The 18935-nt window shown below is 36.0% G+C and overlaps 1 long non-coding RNA gene across 3 annotated transcripts; it reads right to left on the reverse strand.

Annotated features, from left to right (window-relative positions):
* Window positions 1-7811: 7811 nt before the first annotated feature.
* Window positions 7812-18935, reverse strand: LOC126985819 (uncharacterized). 3 transcript variants are annotated; one of them, XR_007739083.1, is made up of 3 exons: window positions 17400-18935; window positions 8927-17242; window positions 7812-8780 (listed from the first exon to the last, which is right to left on the reverse strand). It is a non-coding gene; the product is annotated as an uncharacterized LOC126985819 (long non-coding RNA). The 3 variants fall into 3 exon arrangements; XR_007739081.1 differs by having other exon boundaries at window positions 8746-8780; window positions 8854-17242; XR_007739082.1 differs by having other exon boundaries at window positions 8750-8853.

An 18935-nucleotide genomic window follows, 5' to 3' on the forward strand; every position in this document is an offset into this window, starting at 1 on the left:
TAATGATAATAATAATGATAATAATAATAATGATAATAATAATGCTAATAAGGTTGACAGGTGTGGGTGCTCTCCCATACACACCTGGCTCTTACCCGTGGAATTGAACCGTAACTTTGCCCACACCTGTCCCGTCTCTCTCCCACCCTCCCCTAATGAATACCTGTAACTCACCTGTACACACACACACACACACACACACACACACATGCACACGCACAGGAACGAAACATGAGGTCAGTGCACAGGGAATTGTAGAGCAAGGCACACACACACACACACACACACACACACACACACACACACACACACACACACACACACACACACATACAGAAAGACGGCTACTGCTACTACTACTACATGTGTGTGTGTGTGTGTGTGTGTGTGTGTGTGTGTGTGTTTAATTATTGTGTTCTCCGCCATGAACACTTTCTCTTCTCGAAATGAACTGGTCTGGTTATTACTGCTCTCTCTCTCTCTCTCTCTCTCTCTCTCTCTCTCTCTCTCTCTCTCTCTCTCTCTCTCTCTCTCTCTCTCTCTCTCTCTCTCTCTTTTTCTCTTCTTGTCCATTTTTCTCTTCTCTTTCACGCCCGGAGGAAAATTAATGTTCGCGTCTCTTTCCCTTTCTCTCTTTTTTTCTCTCTTTTTTTCTCATCTTTCACCTTTTATTCTCTCACTTCCGTCGTCCATTACTGTTATCTCTTTAATGTCTTGTTTTTTTCTCTCTTTTTTTGGTTATTTTTTTTTGTTTTTGTTTTTTTAGTTCTTTCCTTTCTCATTCAGTCTCTCGTTTGTTTTCCTTTCCCTCTTTTTCACTTTCTTTTCCTGTGTTTTTCCTTCACTTTTTATTCCCCTTTTTTCTCTCATGTATTTTCTTTTCCAATCCTCTTTTCCTTTCCTTCCTTTCTTTTTCATTTGATTTTTGATTTTCATTTTCTTTTAATTTCTTCATTCTGCTTCCTTCTTTTTCCTGTCTATTTCATTCCTTCCTTCCTTTTTTCCCCTTTTTTCCCTCATGTATCTTGTTTTCATCTTTTCTTTTCTTCTCTTTTCCTTTTTTTATTCTTTTTATTTCTTCCTTCCTTCCTTTTGCCTCCCTCTCTCCCTATTTATTTCCTTCATTCCTTTCCTTCCAATATCTTCCTTTCCTTTTTTCCCTTTTCCTTCATGTGTCTACTTTTCATTCTCTTTTCCTTTCCTTCTTTTCCTTTTATTTTTTATTTTTATTTTGTATTCATTCCCTTTTTCCTTTTCCCTCCCTTTCTTCCTTTCAATATCCTTCATTCCTTCCCTTTTTTTTCTCTTTTCCCTCATGTATTTTCTTTTCAATCCTCTTTTCCTTTCCTTCCCTTTTCTCTTTTCTTATTTTCCTTTTATATTTCTTCTTTCCTTCCTGCCGCCTCTTCTTCCTTTCTATTTCCTTTATTCCTCTGTTTCCTTTTCATACCTCCGCATTCCTATCCACTCTTTCGTTTTCCTTTCCTTCTTTTTACCTTTTCCTACATTTCCATCCATTTTCTTTCCTTCCTTTCCTTTCATTTTCTTCTCTTCCAATGGTTTATCTTTCCCAGCCCTTCCCATCCTTTCCTTTATTTTCTCTTCTCTTCCATTCTTTTTTTTTTACTTTTTCTTCCCATCCCATCCTTTTCCTTCCCTTCTCTTCCAATCTTTCCTTCCTCCTCTCTTCTCATCCTTTATCTTTCCTTCGATTCTCTTCCTTTACTTTCCCTTCCCTTCCTTTACCTTCCTATCCCTTCCCTTCCCTTTCCACTTCATCCCTTCCGTTTCCTTCCCATCCTATCTCTTCCCTTCCCATCCCTTCCCTTATCAACACTTCCCCTTCCCTTCCCTTGCTATTCCATTCCATTCCTTTCCTTCCCTGCCTATCCCTTCTCATCCTATCCTATCCCTTCCTTTCCCTTCCTATCCCTTCCCTTCCCTTCACACCCGGCAATGATTTAGGGCTTGTAATTAATTTCCTTCATTCCGCTTGTCGGTTTAGCAAGGGGAACAGGGAGCATAGCAGGACACAACATGGATTTAGCGGTGTTGTGGGCGCTGTGGGGTGGTGGTGGTGGGGGGGGGGTAGTGTTTAAATTACCTCTCTCTTTTTATTATTATTTTTTTCTGATTATTGTTATGTGTGTGTGGTTTTGGTGGTAGTGGTAGTAGTGGTAGTAGTAATAGTAGTAGTAGTAGTAGTAGTAGTAGTAGTAGTAGTAGTGATGCTGGCTGTCTTTCACTATACAGTACTTTTTTTACTCCTTCCTTTTCCCATTTTTCATCTTTTCCCATTTTTTCTCTTTTTCTTGTCCCTTATTTCGCTTTATTCCTCCTTTCTCATTATTTTCTGTATTTTTTTTGTTCCCTATTCTTGTTTTTTTTTATTAGTTTTTCCCTCCCTACCTCCTGCTTTGTTCCTTCCATCCTTCCTTCCTTCCTTCCTTCCTTCCTAATTCCTCATTTATGTGCCTAATTACTAGCCCTCCTTTTTTTCTTTCCTTCCTCCTTTCCTTCTTTCATCTTTTTCCTTCGTTGCTTTCCTTCTTTCTTTTCCTTCCTTTATTATTTTCCTTCATTATTTTCATTTGTTGATTTCCTTCTTTCCTTCCCTTCATTATTTTCCGTCATTCGTTTCCTTCAATCTTTTTTCTTCATTCCCTTCCTTCATTCTCTTCCTTCATTCTTTTTTCTTCATTTTTTTTCTTCATTCTTTTTTTCTTCATTCTTTTTTTCTTCATTATTTTTTCTTCATTCTTTTTCCTTCATTCATTTCCTTCACTGCTTTCCTTTACTCTTTTCCTTTACTCTTTTCCTTCATTCCTTTCCTACTCTTTTCCTTTACGCTTTTCCTTCATTCCTTTCCTTCATTCCTTTCCTACTCTTTTCCTTTACTCTTCCCTCATTCCTTTCCTTCATTCCTTTCCTACTCTTTTCCTTTACTCCTCCTTCATTCCTTTCCTTCATTCCTTTCTTTCACTCTTCCTTCACCCCTTTCCTTCACTCCTTTCCTTCACCCCTTTCCTTCCACTCATTTCCTTCCACTTCCTTTCCTTCACTCCTTTCTTTTCACTCTTTTCCTTCACTCTTTCTTCATTCCTTTCCTTCATTCCTTTCCTTCATTCCTTTCTTTCACTCTTCCTTCACTCCTTTCCTTCCATTCCTTTCCTTCATTCCTTTCTTTCACTCTTCCTTCATTCCTTTCCTTCCATTCCTTTCCTTCATTCCTTTCCTTCACTCTTCCTTCATTCCTTTCCTTCATTCCTTTCCTTCACTCCTTTCTTTCACTCTTCCTTCATTCCTTTCCTTCACTCCTTTCACTCTTCCTTCATTCCTTTCCCTCATTCCTTTCCTTCACCCCTTTCCTTCCACTCATTTCCTTCCACTTCCTTTCCTTCACTCCTTTCCTTTCACTTTTCCTTCATTCTTTTCCTTCATTCTTTTCCTTTCCTTCTTTCCTTCATTCCTTTCCTTCATTCCAAACCAAATTTCTTCCTTCTTTCCTTCTTATTATTGTTTTCTTTATAATTTTTTTCCTTCATTTTCATGTCCGTTTAGTTTCGCCTATTCTCTCCTCCCTTTCCCATTTCCTTCTCTCCACCTCCTCCCCTTACTCCATTTCCTCCACCTTTCCCCCATTTTCCTCTCCACTTCCTCCCTTCCTCCCTACTTCACTAAACCCCTACTCTTAATCCTCCTCCATTCCCTTCTTCCTCCCTTTCCTCCTCTCCCTCTCCTTCCTTCCTCTCCTTCGTCTCTCCCTTCCCTTTCCTTCCTCTCCTTCCTCCCCTCTTCCATCCCCTCCTCTCCCCGTCCCTTCCTCCCTTTCCTCCCCACCTCTCCCCTCCTTCCTCTTCTTCCCTGACCTCTCTCTCTCTCTCTCTCTCTCTCTCTCTCTCTCTCTCTCTCTCTCTCTCTCTCTCTCTCTCTCTCTCTCTCTCTCTCCTTCCTTCCTCTCTTGCTCCTTTCGCTAACTCTTCCCCTTCCTCCTCCTCCTCCTCCTCCTCCTCCTCCTCCTCCACCCTCTTTCATCCACTTACCGTTGACTATCTAAATCAAGTCAACTTAGGACAGACAGTTCAATCACTTAATTAATTAATTGGCGAAGATTGTTGAGAGAGAGAGAGAGAGAGAGAGAGTATGTGTTGTCTTTTAAGTGTATGAGTGATATTAGCAATGATAATAATAATAATAATAATAATAATAATAATAATAATAATAATAATAATAATAATAATAATAATAATAATAAAAGAAGTAAAATAAAAGAAAAAGAAATATAGAAACAGTACACACACACACACACACACACACACACACACACACACACACACACACACACACACACACACACACACACACACACACACACACATCTACAAACACAACAAAACACACAAACAAACAAACAAACAATAAACAAACAATAAACAAATACACTAAAACGAGAGATATTTACACCTACACGAGTGGTTGGCAGCCGTCCCACCAACACCCCCCCTCCCCACCCCACACACACACACACACACACACACACACACACACACACACACACACACACGTATCCAGGTACTTCCAAACATTCCAACTTGATCTTTTCTTTTGCCTTTTGATTCGTTTCTTACCTGTGATTTCGCTTACCTGTGATTAATTATACACCTCAACGTCTAACAGTACTTTCCCTTTTTTTTCATTTTCACGTTTAGAAACATATATAAAATTGCGTTGATAGAGAAAGAAAAGGAAGACAACAACACCAATGATAATACAAATAACAAAAAGGAAGAAAAATAGAGGAGGAAGGAAAACAATAATAATAATAATAATACATAATAATAATGATACATATAACAAGAAAAATAATAACAACGAGAAAATGACAATAATAACAAAAACATGCACGATAAAAGTAGTAGTAGTAGTAGTAGTAGTAGTAGTAGAGGTTGTAATAGTAGTAGTAAAGATAATAAAAACAAACAATAGCAACAAAAACATCACATATACCAATAATGATAATAGCAAAACAAGAACAAGCAAAAAATAATAACACGTAACAACAACAACAACAACAACAACAACTACAACAACAAAGGAGGAAGAGGAACATTAATTTCAAGGCAAACACTCCATCTTTTGTTGAATAGATTTGCACCGGGATAACCCTACTGAGAGAGAGAGAGAGAGAGAGAGAGAGAGAGAGAGAGAGAGAGAGAGAGAGAGATTGAATTGCTAATCACTCTATTGTTCCCTTATGCAAGAAACTCCTTTTGTCATTATCATTATTATTATTATTATTATTATTATTATTATTATTATTATTATTATTATTCAAGGCACCTCCACCGTCACAACTCTCCCCTTCCTTTCCTTCCTCTCCCCTTCCTTCCCTTTCTCTCCCTTCCGTTCCTTCCTTCCTTTCTCCCTCCTTTCCTTCCTTTCCTCTTCCTTCCTCTTCCTCCTTTTCTTCCTTCCCTCTTTCCTTCCTCTCCCCTTCCTTCCCTTTCTCTCCCCTCCTTTCCTTCCTCTCCCCTTCCTTCCCTTTCTCTCCCCTCCTTTCCTTCCTTTCCCCTTCCTTCCCTTTCTCTCCCCTCCTTTCCTTCCTCTCCGCTTCCTTCCCCTTCTCTCCCTCCATCCTCTCCGCTTCCTTCCCCTTCTCTCCCTCCATCCTCTCTCTCCACCACCATCAGCACCCTTCCCTCCCCACCTCTCCTCTTCCTTCTTCTCCCTCCCCTCTCCTTCCCCTTCCCTCCCCACCTCTCCTCTTCCTTCTTCTCCCTCCCCTCTCCTTCCCCTTCCCTCCTTCCACCATTATCACCCTCCCCTCCCCTCCTCTCCCCATCCTTCCTTTCCCTTCCCTCTCCTGCCTCTTCGCTTCCTTTCCTTCCTCTCCTTCCATCTTCTCCATTTCCAACTCTCATACTTCTTCCTTTCCCTTCCCTCTCCTTCCTCTCCCCTTCCTTCCCCTTTTCTCCCTCCACCGTCTCTCCACACCACCCTTCCCTCCCCTCCTCTCCCCATCCTTCCTTTCACTTCCTCCTCCTCCCCTTCCTCTCCTTTTCCTTTCTCTTCTCTCCCTCCACCATCACCAGCCTCCCCTTCCCTCCTCTCATCCTTCATCCTCCCCCCCCCCCTCTCTCTCTCCCTTTCCTTCCCTTTCCTCTTCTTCCATCCTCTAACCACCAACACTAACAACCCAATTAGCTTATTAAAAACACCTTTTCTAGTAGTTTTATCTCAACTACTATTACTGTTACTACCACTACTACTACTACTACTACTACTACTACTACTACTACTACTTTTATAACATCTCTCAAACTACTTACAAGTGAAAATATTTGTCAAGCTCTCACAGTCGTCCTCTTCCTCTCTCGCTCTCTTACCTCTCCCTTCTTCCTTCCTCCTCTTCTTCCTCCTCCTCCTTCCCTCGATGCTCCTCCTCCTCCTCCTCCCTCCTCCGTCTAGTCTGGCAAACACTCCAAATGACCTAGAAAACACATCCAACCAAGAAGAAGAAGAAGAAGAAGAAGAAGAAGAAGAAATGGGAATCAATAGTCAGTGGAAAGATAGAATAGAGCCATTATTTTTTTTTTTGCCTTAGGAGGAGGAGGAGGAGGAGGAGGAGGAGGAGAGAGAAGGAGGAGAAGATAGATAACAACTCCTTTACCTTTTTTTTCTCTCTCTCTTTTCCTTTCCCTTTCATCGTTTCATCTTTTTTTTTCACACACGTTTCTTTCCTGTTTCTTTTTTTTGTCTTCTGTGATTTATTTAGTGTCGGTTTTGAAGGTGTGTGTGTGTGTGTGTGTGTGTGTGTGTGTGTGTGTGTGTGTGTGTGTGTGTGTTAAATAGAGATTGATGCGTTTTTATTGTAAGTTGTGGTCAATAAGTATCTATCTATCTATCTGTGTGTGTGTGTGTGTGTGTGTGTGTGTGTGTGTGTGTGTGTGTGTTAAATAGAGATTGATGCGTTTTTTATTGTAAGGTGCGGTCAATAAATATCTATCTATCTATCTGTGTGTGTGTGTGTGTGTGTGTGTGTGTGTGTGTGTGTGTGTGTGTGTGTTAAATAGATATTGATGCGTTTTTATTGTTAGGTGTGGTCAATAAATATATATCTATCTATCTATCTGTGTGTGTGTGTGTGTGTGTGTGTGTGCCCCCCCCCCCCTCTCCCCCCCCGCCCCCAGCACATTATAGGAGACACACACGCACTTCAGTAACGCCAACAGTAAACATTTATTTATTATTACGGATAGAACTATTTACAAAGAGAGGAACAACACACGCGATGGAACTCAAGAATGGCCACACACACACACACACACACACACACACACACACACACACACAAAAGCACTCAAAAACAAACACCAACCAAACCAAACAAACAAAAAAATCACCAACAGTAGAACACACAAACAAACACACAAGAAGAAGAAGAAGATGAAGAAGATTATTTGTGCGTTAGTAAGGAGTTATTTCACACCCGCGACTTATTTTTCACGGATATCCTAGGCGTGAAAAAAAAGTCGCGACCTCCCCCCCGTGTATCCTTATATCCTACAACTACTGTATAACCCTTGGCCCCTTAGAACGTCCTAGGAAGCCTTTTTATGCGCCCTCAAGTCCTCTATACAATAAGGGCGTCGCTGCAGGATCGTAGGAGTGAAGGATCTCTGTAGGATGTCTCTCTAGGATCCTTATGTTGTGGTGTCCTTGAGCCGATGGAGTCCTGCTGAAGTCTTGAAGGATGGTTGTCGTCGTTGTTGTTGTTATTGTTTATTTTTTCTCTGGGTTCGTTCTTTAAATTCTCTCTCTCTCTCTCTCTCTCTCTCTCTCTCTCTCTCTCTCTCTCTCTCTCTCTCTCTCTCTCTCTCTCTCTCTCTCTCTCTCTCTCTCTCTCTCTCTCTCTCTCTCACCTATGTTAGTGATTACGTTGGTTACCTGTATAGCTATTTACCTGTCAATTCTACTTTCGCTTTCACTCTCAAGGTCAGTTAATTAAAGGTACGGTCTGCACAGGTGATCTCTCTCTTCATTTGCACACCTTTGTTAGTGATTACGTCGGTTACCTGTATAGTTACCTGTTTGAGTACTTTCCCTTTCTCTTTGTTTATTTTTTCTATGCAAGAGTTTGTGTGTATTTGCTCTTTCGTTATTTTCTTAACTTCTTTCTTTTATTCTTTGCCTTCCCTTTTCTTTGCATTATACAGTTGTTAAGTTACCTGTTTGATTACCTATTTTAAAGCTCTTCCTTATTATCTTTCGTCTATCTTTTTATCTTAATTTTTTGCGTATTTGCAGTTTCATCATTTTTCACTTTCCTTTCTTAGTTTTGTTCTATCGTTACGTCATTCTCATTGTCTTTATTTTCTTATATTCTTACTTTCATTCATCCCTTTTCTTGTTTTTGTTTTGGCGTGGGTGGGTTAGTTTGTGTGTATGTTGGTGAACCCTTATTGCTATCATTTTCTTTGTCTTCATTTAGTTACTTTTTCCTCTTTTTCCTTGTTTCTTGTTGTCGATTTCACCTTTTTGCTCATTTTTCCTTGCTTCCTTACTTGTATTTTCCTTGTTCCTTGTTTTGTATTTCACTTTTTTACTAATTTTTCATTACTTTCTTATTTTTCTTTTATTTTTTTTCCCTTTTTGAATTTTTCCTTACTTCCTTACTTTTTTTTCCTTGTTCCTTGTTTTGTGTTTCACCTTTTTACGCATTTTTCCTTACTTCCTTACTTTTCCTTTCTTTTTCCCTTCTTCCTTGTTTTCTATTCCACCTTTTTTACTCATTATTCTTTACTTCCTTACTTTTATTTTATTTTTTCCCTTGTTCCTTGTTTTCTATTCCACCTTTTTTACTCATTATTCTTTACTTCCTTACTTTTATTTTATTTTTTCCCTTGTTCCTCGTTTTCTATTTCACCTTTTTTATTAATTATTCCTTACTTCCTTACTTTTATTTCCTCTTTCCCCTTTTTCCTTGTTTTCTATTCCACCTTTTTTACTAATTATTCCTTACTTCCTTACTTTTATTTCCTCTTTCCCCTTTTTCCTCGTTTTCTATTCCACCTTTTTACTAATTTTTCCTTACTTCCTTACTTTTCTTTTCCCCTTCTTCCTTGTTTTCTATTCCACTATTTTACTCATTTTTCCTTACTTCATTACTTTTATTTTATTTTCCCCTTTTTCCTTGTTTTCTATTCCACCTTTTTACTCATTTTTCCTTACTTCCTTACTTCTTGTTCTTATATTTATCTTTTCACATGTACTTTCTCTATACTTATTTTTCCTTTCATGTTCATAATTATCTTTTCTTTATTTGTGCAGTTCGTGAAGTTTTTTTTTCGTGTTTTTTTGGTGTGTTTTTTTCATCCACTGTGTGTGTTTTGCGTGTGCGAATGTTTGCTCTCTCTGTACTTTGTCTAGCTAGTGTTTTTTTTTCTTTTTCTTTTTGTTTGTTTTGGTCTGCCCAGGGAAACAAACTGTCCACATGTATATATGCTCTCTCTCTCTCTCTCTCTCTCTCTCTCTCTCTCTCTCTCTCTCTCTCTCTCTCTCTCTCTCTCTCTCAATCTTTTTCTTTCTTTCTCAATCTCTTTCCTTCTTTCTTTCTTTCTTTCTTTCTTTCTTTCTTTCTCTCTCTCTCTCTCTCTCTCTCTCTCTCTCTCTCTCTCTCTCTCTCATACATTCATTCATCCATTCATTCATTCATTCATACACACACACAAACACACACACGCTATAATCTACAGGCTAAGCTTTTACTACGAACGCTTAAGTCTAAAAAGCTTCATTTGAAAGGGTCGTAAACGTGAAGGGCAGGAACATTCACACGAAAAAAAAAAAAATGGTTCGCTCTTATTTTTCTTTACCGTGTTTGTTTGTTTTTATTTGCATTTTATTTTACCGTAACTAACATAAGATACGGGTGGAGGAAGAGGAGAAGGAGTAGGAGGAGGAAGAGGAAGAGGAAGAGGAGGAGATGTAATTTGTGTTGCTTAGGGACGAAAAAATATGATTATGAGAAAGAGAAGAGAAAAAAATGAGGAAATAAACTTGAAAGGATAATAAAGAGGAGGAGGAGGAGGAGGAGGAAGAAGAAGAATAGGAAGAAGAAGAGCAGACGGGAGGAGGTTTAAACAATGCTTTTCGTAATCGTCTTGTTTTGAAAAGAAAAAAATATATATTCAAGGAAGAGAAGCGAAAAAGAAATCACAGCAAAGCGGAAAGAGATTGAAAAGGAAAATAAAAAAGGATGTGAGGAACGAAACGAAGAGGAAGAGAGGAAGAGGAGGAGGAGGAGGAGGAGGAGAGGAGAAAGAAAAGAGGAAAGTCACCCAAGAAGAAACAAAAAAGGGCAATACGGAAAGGGATTGGAAAAGGGAAATAGAAATAAAAAGAAGAAAGAGAAGGAGGATGAGGAGAAGGAAAAGAAGGAGAGGAAAATCACAAGAAGGGAAAAAAAAAAAAAGGTCAGTACGGAAAGAGAATGAAAAGGGAAAATAGAAAAAAGGAGAAAGGGAAAAATAGAAAAAAGGGAAAATAGAAAGAAAGAGAAAGGGAAAAACAGAAAGAAAAGGGGAAATAGAAAAAAAGGAGAAAGGGAAAAATAGAAAAAAAGGAAAATAGAAAAAAAGAGAGGGAAGAAAAAAAAGAAGAGGAGAAGGAAAACGGGAAAGAGGAAAGTCAGTCAGTGGAGGAGGAAGAGAAGGAAAAAATGCAACCCGGAAAAATTGGAAAATAAAATAAAAAAAGGAGAGGAGGAAAAGGAAGAGTTTGAGGAGGAGGAGGAGGAAAAGGGAAAAGTGAGAAAAGTCAGTCAGTAATGTGAAGGAGGAAGAGAAGCAAAAAAAAAAAAAAGAATGGCAGAGTGGAGAAAGATTGGGAAGGAAAATAAAAAAAAGAAGAGAAGGAAGAGGAAGAGGAGGAGGAGGAGCAGGAAAAGGGAAAGAGAGGAAGTCAGTCAAAGCGAAAAAAATGGAAAATCAGAAAGAGATTGTAAGAGAAAAAAAAAGAATGAAGAGGAAGAAAAGATAAAGTTGGAGGTGGAGGAAAAAGGGAAAGAGAGGAAAATCAGTTGACAAAGTGAAGGAGGAAGAGGAGGAAAATAAATAAAAAAGGATTAATGACTGCAAACGAAGATGGAAAAAAAGAGAGAAAATAAGAAAAGAAGAAAGATGAAGGAGGAGGAAAAAAAGAGAAAGAGAGGAAAATCAAATAAATAAATAATGTGAAGGAGGAAGAAAAGCAAAAAAAAAAAATGGAGGGATGAAAAACTACAAAAAAAAAGATGGAAAGAGAAGAGAAAATAAGGAAGTTGAAGGAGGAGAGAGAGAGAGAGAGAGAGAGAGAGAGAGAGAGAGAGAGAGAGAGAGAGTCAAAGTCAGTCAATAGTGCCAAAAGAACCAACCAAATAAACAAACACAAAACAAACACAAACAAACAAACAAACAAGGACGTCTGTGAAAAAGTTGTCCTGTCGTCGTGGGAGGAGAAGCTTCGGATAAAATTCTTTGCCTTCCGTTCTGGCCACAGGTAGAAAAAATAACAGGTGAATTTTTTTAAGATAGAACAGGTAAAAAAAAAAATGAAAATTGCGGTTGAAAGTATAATAGATGAGAATAATTAACAGGTGATTTTTTTGAACGTATAACAGGTAAAAAAAATAACAGGTGAATTTTTTTAAGGTAGAACAGGTAAAAAAAATGAAAATAGCGGTTGAAAGTATAATAGATGAGTGTAATTAACAGGTGATTTTTTTGAACGTATAACAGGTAAAAAAAATAACAGGTGAATTTTTTGAACGAGTAATAGGTAAAAAAAATAACAGGTGAATTTTTGAACGTATAACAGGTACAAAAAATATATAAAAAAAATGAAAAAAAAGCGAATGAAAGTATTATAACAGATGAGAATAATTAACAGGTGAATTTTTTTTACGTATAACAGGTAAAAAAATAAAAATAGCGGATGAAAGTATAATAACAGATGAGAATAATTAACAGGTAATTTTTTTGAAGGTATAACAGGTAAAAAAAAAAAAATTGCGGATGAAAGGATAATAACATGAAAATAATTAACAGGTGATTTTTTTAACGTATAACAGGTAAAAAAAAATAGCGGATGAAAGGATAATAACAGGTGAGAATAAATAACAGGTGAATTTTTATGAACGTAAACGTAAAAAAATAAAAAGAGAAAATTTCTTTGTCTTGTCTTTATTGGGTCAGATCTTAGCGTTCACTTTCCTCCAGAGTGATTTTTTTTTTCATTATTTTTTCACTAGTATTAATGTAGTTTATTCTTGTATATAAAAAAAAGCTCCTCTTAACTCTTTTTTTTATCGTAGTAGTGATTTGCGTTTTTTTCATTATTGTTTTCTCTTTTTTTTTTACACTTGAGCTCTTTCCTTTACTGTAAAAAAATGTTAATTTATTTTGATATAAGACAAGCGGCTTTCTCATAATAATAATCAAATAAAAGCAGTTCAGTTTTTTTTTTCTTCACAGAGGGATAGAATAAAATAAGGGTTTTTTTGTTCCTTTTTTCTTGCCCTTGAGCTGCGTCCTTTACTGTAAAAAACAAAACCAAAAACAGTTTATATATTTTTTTTTCAGAGTACCATAACGAAGCCCCCCCCAAAAAAAAATAACGTGGATCTTTTTGATGGATTGTTCTTTTCACGACAGTTGTATTTTTGGTTAGCTGAGTTTTTTTTTTTCGTTTTTTAGTTCTAATTTTTCGTATGTATGAACAATTTTTTCTCTTTAGAATTTACCAACCTTGAAAGAAATACTCTGTTCTTTTTGATGATTTTTTCACTCGTTACTTATTTTTCATCTGAAGGGAACTTTTTTCTTGAATTTCTATATATTTTTTCTTGTAGAGAGGACTTTTAACACATTTTTATAATTTATCATCCCTAACAAAAATATAGTTGAAATTATGTCGGTATTTCTCCTTTACGATGTATCTCTCTTCAGAAAGAATAGATCTTCTTTTTCTTATTTTAATTGCTTTGTATAAGGTGTGGAAATATTTTACCTTGTGTATAGTGTATTGGAAAGAAACAGTTAAAAAACATTATTTAAATTTTGTTGTTAAATCTTCCCTACGATGTATTTGTTTTCTGAAAGAGTAGATCATGTTTTTCCTTTTTTTTGTCATGTATAAGGCGTGCAAATATTTTTACCTATGTCTAGTGTATCACCATATTGTAAAGAAACAGTTCACATCATTTCATTTATTCTCCCTATGATCTTTCGTTTATCCTCTCTACGGTGTACATGTTTTCAGAAAGTGTAGATCTAGTTTATAATTTTTTCCGTCCTGTATAAGGCCTGCAAAACAGCTCATATAATTTCGTTTATTCTCTATGATCTTTCGTTTATCCTCTCTACGGTGTACATGTTTTCAGAAAGTGTAGATGCTGTTTATCATTTTTCTTTGGTTTCTTGTTTAAGCTGTCCAAGTATTTTCACCTGTAGCCTATTGTGTATCACCACTGGAAAAAAAAAGTTCATGTAATTTCGTTCATTCTCTACGACGTACTTGTTTTCAGAAAGTGTAGATTTTGTTTATCATTTTTCTTCAGTTTCTTGTATAAGCTGTCCAAATATTTTCACCTGTAGCCTATAGTGTATCACCATTGGAAAGACACAGTTCATATCATTTCGTTTATTCTCCCCACAGCGTCACAACGAACGGAAACAAAAGGGACTCACAACCTACAGAACTCTTAAGAAGCTTCGTTCGGGTACCACTCAGAAGCTCGAAGCAATGGAATGGATGCCAAAGAAAGCTTCAATCAGTTTGGCTCACTCAGGTTGGTGACTAATCTACTTTTTCATCAGTGACACAAAGGAAAGGATGATAAAGGTAATGATAATAATAAGTCACTCGGACATTAAGGTTCTAGTTGGTATTGAAGGATTTTGAGACACGTGAAGCCGAGACTTAAATTATCTGAAGCTCCGAAGCGAGGAAGTGAGTGAAGACAAGATTTTAAACACCTTCCTATCTGTTTGTTTGTTTAGCTTCATCTTGTCTTATTCGTCCTTATAAAGAAAGAAGCAAAAAGAAAACTGAAAAGGAACACCAAAAAGTTATTACCCTTTAGAAGAAGTAAAGAAAAATATAATATAAAGATAAATAAAAGTAGATATTTTGTATTTACTTTCCATTCAAAAGAGACATCATACATTTTTTCCTACCTACAAGAAAAAGGAATCCAACACTAGAAGAGATATAGAAAGGATTGAACAGATTGTATTGATTTGCCATTAAAAAAAAGGGGATATCACAAAGTTTCAATTCCTCACAAGAAAATAAAGGAAAACATCAGAGAAATTCAATACTACGGAAGGGAAAATAGAATAAAATACAGTGAACAGTTTGTAATAATTTCCCATTCAACAAAAAAGGGGTCATAAATTTTCTATTCCTAACAAGAAAATGAAAAAAATTATTAGAGAAATGTAACACTTGAGAAGAAGGAATAAAAAAAAGTGAACAGTCTGTAATAGTTTCCCATTTAACAGATAAGGGCAGTCATAAATTTTCTACACTAACAAGAAAATGAAAGAAAATATCAGAGAATTTTAACACTTGCGAAGAAAGAGTAGAAAAGTGAACATTTTGTATTAGTTTCCCACTCAAAAGGAAAGGGCAGCCATAAATTCTCCATTCCTCAGAAAAAAAAGGAGAGGAAACATTAGAGAAATTGAACACTTCAGGGAAACTAGAAGAATAAACATTTTATATTAGTTCACGGTTGAAAATAAATAAATAAATAAAACGCTGAGTTCTCTTCACAACCAAAGGAAAGAAGATAAAAAGTTACAGTCTTATGATGGAACATGTAGTTGGCTTTTTCATAACCAAAGGAAAAGACAACGAAATTCAAGACGAGAGAACAGTAAATGTGTGTGTGGTTGCCTTCAAGTTGTTAATCCAAAGAGAGAAAATAAATGGCGATATCTGATTCAAACACAAACTATAGAAGAGAAAAATAAAAGCGAGTTACAATATTCAAGATAAAACATTGAGTTGTGTATAGATGTATTGTTATAGATAAAAATAAAATAATTAACATATCCAAGACCAAACATTATGATGATATTTTTTCGTAACCAATATAAGAAAAAAAGTTACAGTATTCAAGGCGAAGCTAAAATTGTATGCAGTTGTGTGTTATACGGAGATAAAAATTGTTAAGATATCTAAAAAGAAACATAGTCTTTTTTCGTAACCAATAGAGTAAAAAAAATTACAATATTCAAGACGAAACCAAAATTGTATGTAGTTGTGTGTTATACGGAGATAAAAACTGTTATCTAAGAAACATATAGTATTTTTTCGTAACCAATAGAAGGAAAAAAAGTTACAATATTCAAGACGAAGCTAAAATTGTATGTAGTTGTGTGTTGTACGGAGATAAAAACTGTTGTCTAAGAAACATATAGTATTTTTTCGTAACCAATATCATAAAAACAATTACGATATTTCAAGGTAAAGATGTAGGTGTGTGTAAATTTTTTAAAGTTATTATACGAAGATAGAAAACAGAATTACAGCATCTAAGACGAAGAGAAGAATAGAGGAAAAAGGAGTTACAATATTCAAGACGAAACGAGACTAAATTTGTGTTTGTTTTAGTTATTACAAAAACAAAGGAAGAGGCGTTACGATGTTAAAGATAAAGCATAGTCGTTTTCATATTAGAAGAAACAAAAATGCGATACTTCAAGATAAAAGATGTGTTACGCTGTATGAAGGCGCGGTAAGTCATTAGACGGAGGATGTACTCTAAGCTTCCTCATTATAAGATGGAAAAAATTAAAGTACGTTATTAAAAGATGAAAGAAGTCGTTTAGCGCATTACAGGATGGAGGAGAGGAAATTGGGTAGGTGTAAAATGTGGAAAAGAGGTTATTGCAAAAGCTGAAAGTTGTGAAAAAAAATGAGTTACAATATTACAAGATTATGACAACGGGGAAAAAAATTACTTATGGTTTTAAAAGGATGAAAAAAGGGAACAAAATGAAAGTTAGAGTATTACAAGATGAAAACAGGAAAAAAATGAAAGTTACGATTTTGCAAAAGCTGAAAGTTGTAAAAAAAATGAGTTACAATATTACAAGATTATGACAACAGGAAAAAACTACTTAAAAGGATGAAAAGGAGGTGAAGGCGGGAAAATGAAGTTCGGTTTTCCTAAGATCCATCAAAGGAAGTTCATTACAAAGGTTAAAAGAAAAAGAAAAGCATAAGAAATGGCGTTAGGATTGTAAGGTGAGAAATTATTTTGAAAACGTAAAGGTGGAAAAAAAAATAGTTCTCTTAAGATGAGAAAAAATAATATTGTAAGATGAAAAAAGGAAGATATATTGAAACGAATGAAAAGATGAAGAAGGGAAAAAGGTGGAAGCTATGGTTAAGAATATCTACACGGGGAAAAAAATATGTATTGCAAGTGGAAAGTCGGTAATCTAAGTCCACGGATTTATACAATGAAAGATGGAGAATGGAAGTTACGGTTTTAAAATGGGAAATAAAATAAAGTCACGCTCTTAAAAAAATCACGGGAGAGTAAAGGCATAAATAAAGATAAAATTATGTCATTTTAAACAGGAAAAAAATAAGTTTGAGCTTTTAGAAGATGATAGAGGGAAAAAAATAAAATTACGGACAAGTAGAAAATGAGTTTTGTCACTTGTTTAAATTGGAAGTAAGTTTATTCTGAGATGAACTCGTAAGAAGATAAAAAGGGGAAGAAATTTTAAATCTACTAGAAGATAAAAATATGAAAAAAAAAGTTAATTTTATAAGAATATGAAAACTAAATAGAATGAGTTACGGTTTTAAAGGACGAAAATAGGAAATCAAGGAAAGTTGCGGTTTTACAAGATTATGAAAACAGGAAAAAAATGACATGACTAAAGGATGAAAACAGGAAAAATATGAAAGTTACAGTATCACAAGATGAAAACGGGGAAAAAATGAAAGTTACGATTTTACAAAAGCTGAAAGATGGAAAAAAAAAGAGTTACAATATTACAAGATTATGAAAACAGGAAAAAACTACTCATGGTTTTAAAATAATGAAAACAGGGAACAATATGAAAGTTAATTACAAGATGAAAACAGGAAAAAAATGAAAGTTACGATTTTACAAAAGCTGAAAGATGGAAAAAAAATGAGTTACAATATTACAAGATTATGAGAACAGGAAAAAAAACTACTCATGGTTTTAAAAGAATGAAAACAGGGAACAAAATGAAAGTTAATTACAAGATGAAAACGGGGAAAAAATGAAAGTTACGATTTTACAAAAGCTGAAAGATGGAAAAAAAAATGAGTTACAATATTACAAGATTATGAAAACAGGAAAAAACTACTCATGGTTTTAAAAGAATGAAAACAGGGAACAATATGAAAGTTAATTACAAGATGAAAACAGGAAAAAAATGAAAGTTACGATTTTACAAAAGTTGAAGATGAAAAGAAAAACGAATTACGGCTTTTAATACGAACAAAAGGGGGAAATATGAAGGTTGAAGACTTACAAGTAGAGAATTAATTACATTCATTCCCAAAAAAATGATTGACGTTTCATATAAAATGGGAAAAAAATAAGCGAGTTTATACTACTATAGAGGAAGGAACGCGCGCCACACACACACACACAGCGAGGTGGCGGGGATTCGAACGTGGGGCGCGAAATAGTTGCTCTCTCAGGGCTGATCCAAAACTACTCGAAACTCTACGAAGCAATTGGTTCGAAGATGAAAAAAAAAAAAAAGAATATATAGGTCTATCATCTGTATTTTTTTTTTTTTTTTGCTTTTTTTCTTATGTTTTCCTTTCCCTGCGTTGCAAAAAGGATGTTTATGAACCCCGACCCTCCCTTGTTTTTGTTTTTGTTTTTCATTCTTTTTTTCCTCCGATTTTTTCTCAATTTTTTTTTAAGGTAATTTTCCTTATGAGTGAATGTAATGATGTGTGTGTGTGTGTGTGTGTGTGTGTGTGTGTGTGTGTGTGTGTGATGATGCGATAGCGAATGTGAGGTTTTACAGATGTTATGATGAATGTTTGTTTTATCTTTTTATCTCTCTAGATGTTGAGGTGGTGGTGATGATGATGATGATGATGATGATGCCGGTGCTTTCAAATAATAATAATAATGAAAAAAAAAATGAAAACTAGTAAAGAAAAGTCGTGTTAATTGTCCTACTTTCCATATTTCTTTGTTTTCTTGTATATATATTTAATTACCATCATTATTATCATTATCTCCATTACTATCTTTTGTTACATCGGGTTGGTGACATCTAATTATTCTTTACTTCATATTTCAGAGTTTATGTATTGTTTGATGTCTTTTTGTTCTTTTATGTTGGGTTTATAAAAGTGTTAATTCTAGTGGTGGTGATTAGCGGTGATCAAGAGGTGGTGGTGGTGGTGGTGGTGGAGATGGTGGTGGAGGTGGTGGTGGAGGTGGTGGAGATGGTGGTGGAGGTGGTGGTGGAGGTGATGGTGGTGATTAAGAAAATGTTTTGTTAGCCTCCTTGTAAGCTGATCGGTTGTTGTTGACGAAGGCGAAGAAGGAGGAGGCGAAGAAGAAGGAGGCGAAGAAGAAGGAGGCGAAGAAGGAGGAGGCGAAGAAGGAGGAGGCGAAGAAGGAGGAGGCGAAGAAGAAGGAGGCGAAGAAGAAGGAGGCGAAGAAGAAGGAGGCGAAGAAGGAGGCGAAGAAGAAGGAGGCGAAGAAGAAGGAGGCGAAGAAGGAGGAGGCGAAGAAGGAGGAGGCGAAGAAGAAGGAGGCGAAGAAGAAGGAGGCGAAGAAGAAGAAGGAGGCGAAGAAGAAGGAGGCGAAGAAGAAGAAGGCGAAGAAGAAGGAGGTGAAGAAAAGGAGGCGAAGAAGAAGAAGGAGG

The sequence above is a fragment of the Eriocheir sinensis genome, chromosome 60 (genome assembly GCF_024679095.1).
Source record: "Eriocheir sinensis breed Jianghai 21 chromosome 60, ASM2467909v1, whole genome shotgun sequence".
Lineage (NCBI taxonomy): Eukaryota > Metazoa > Arthropoda > Malacostraca > Decapoda > Varunidae > Eriocheir > Eriocheir sinensis.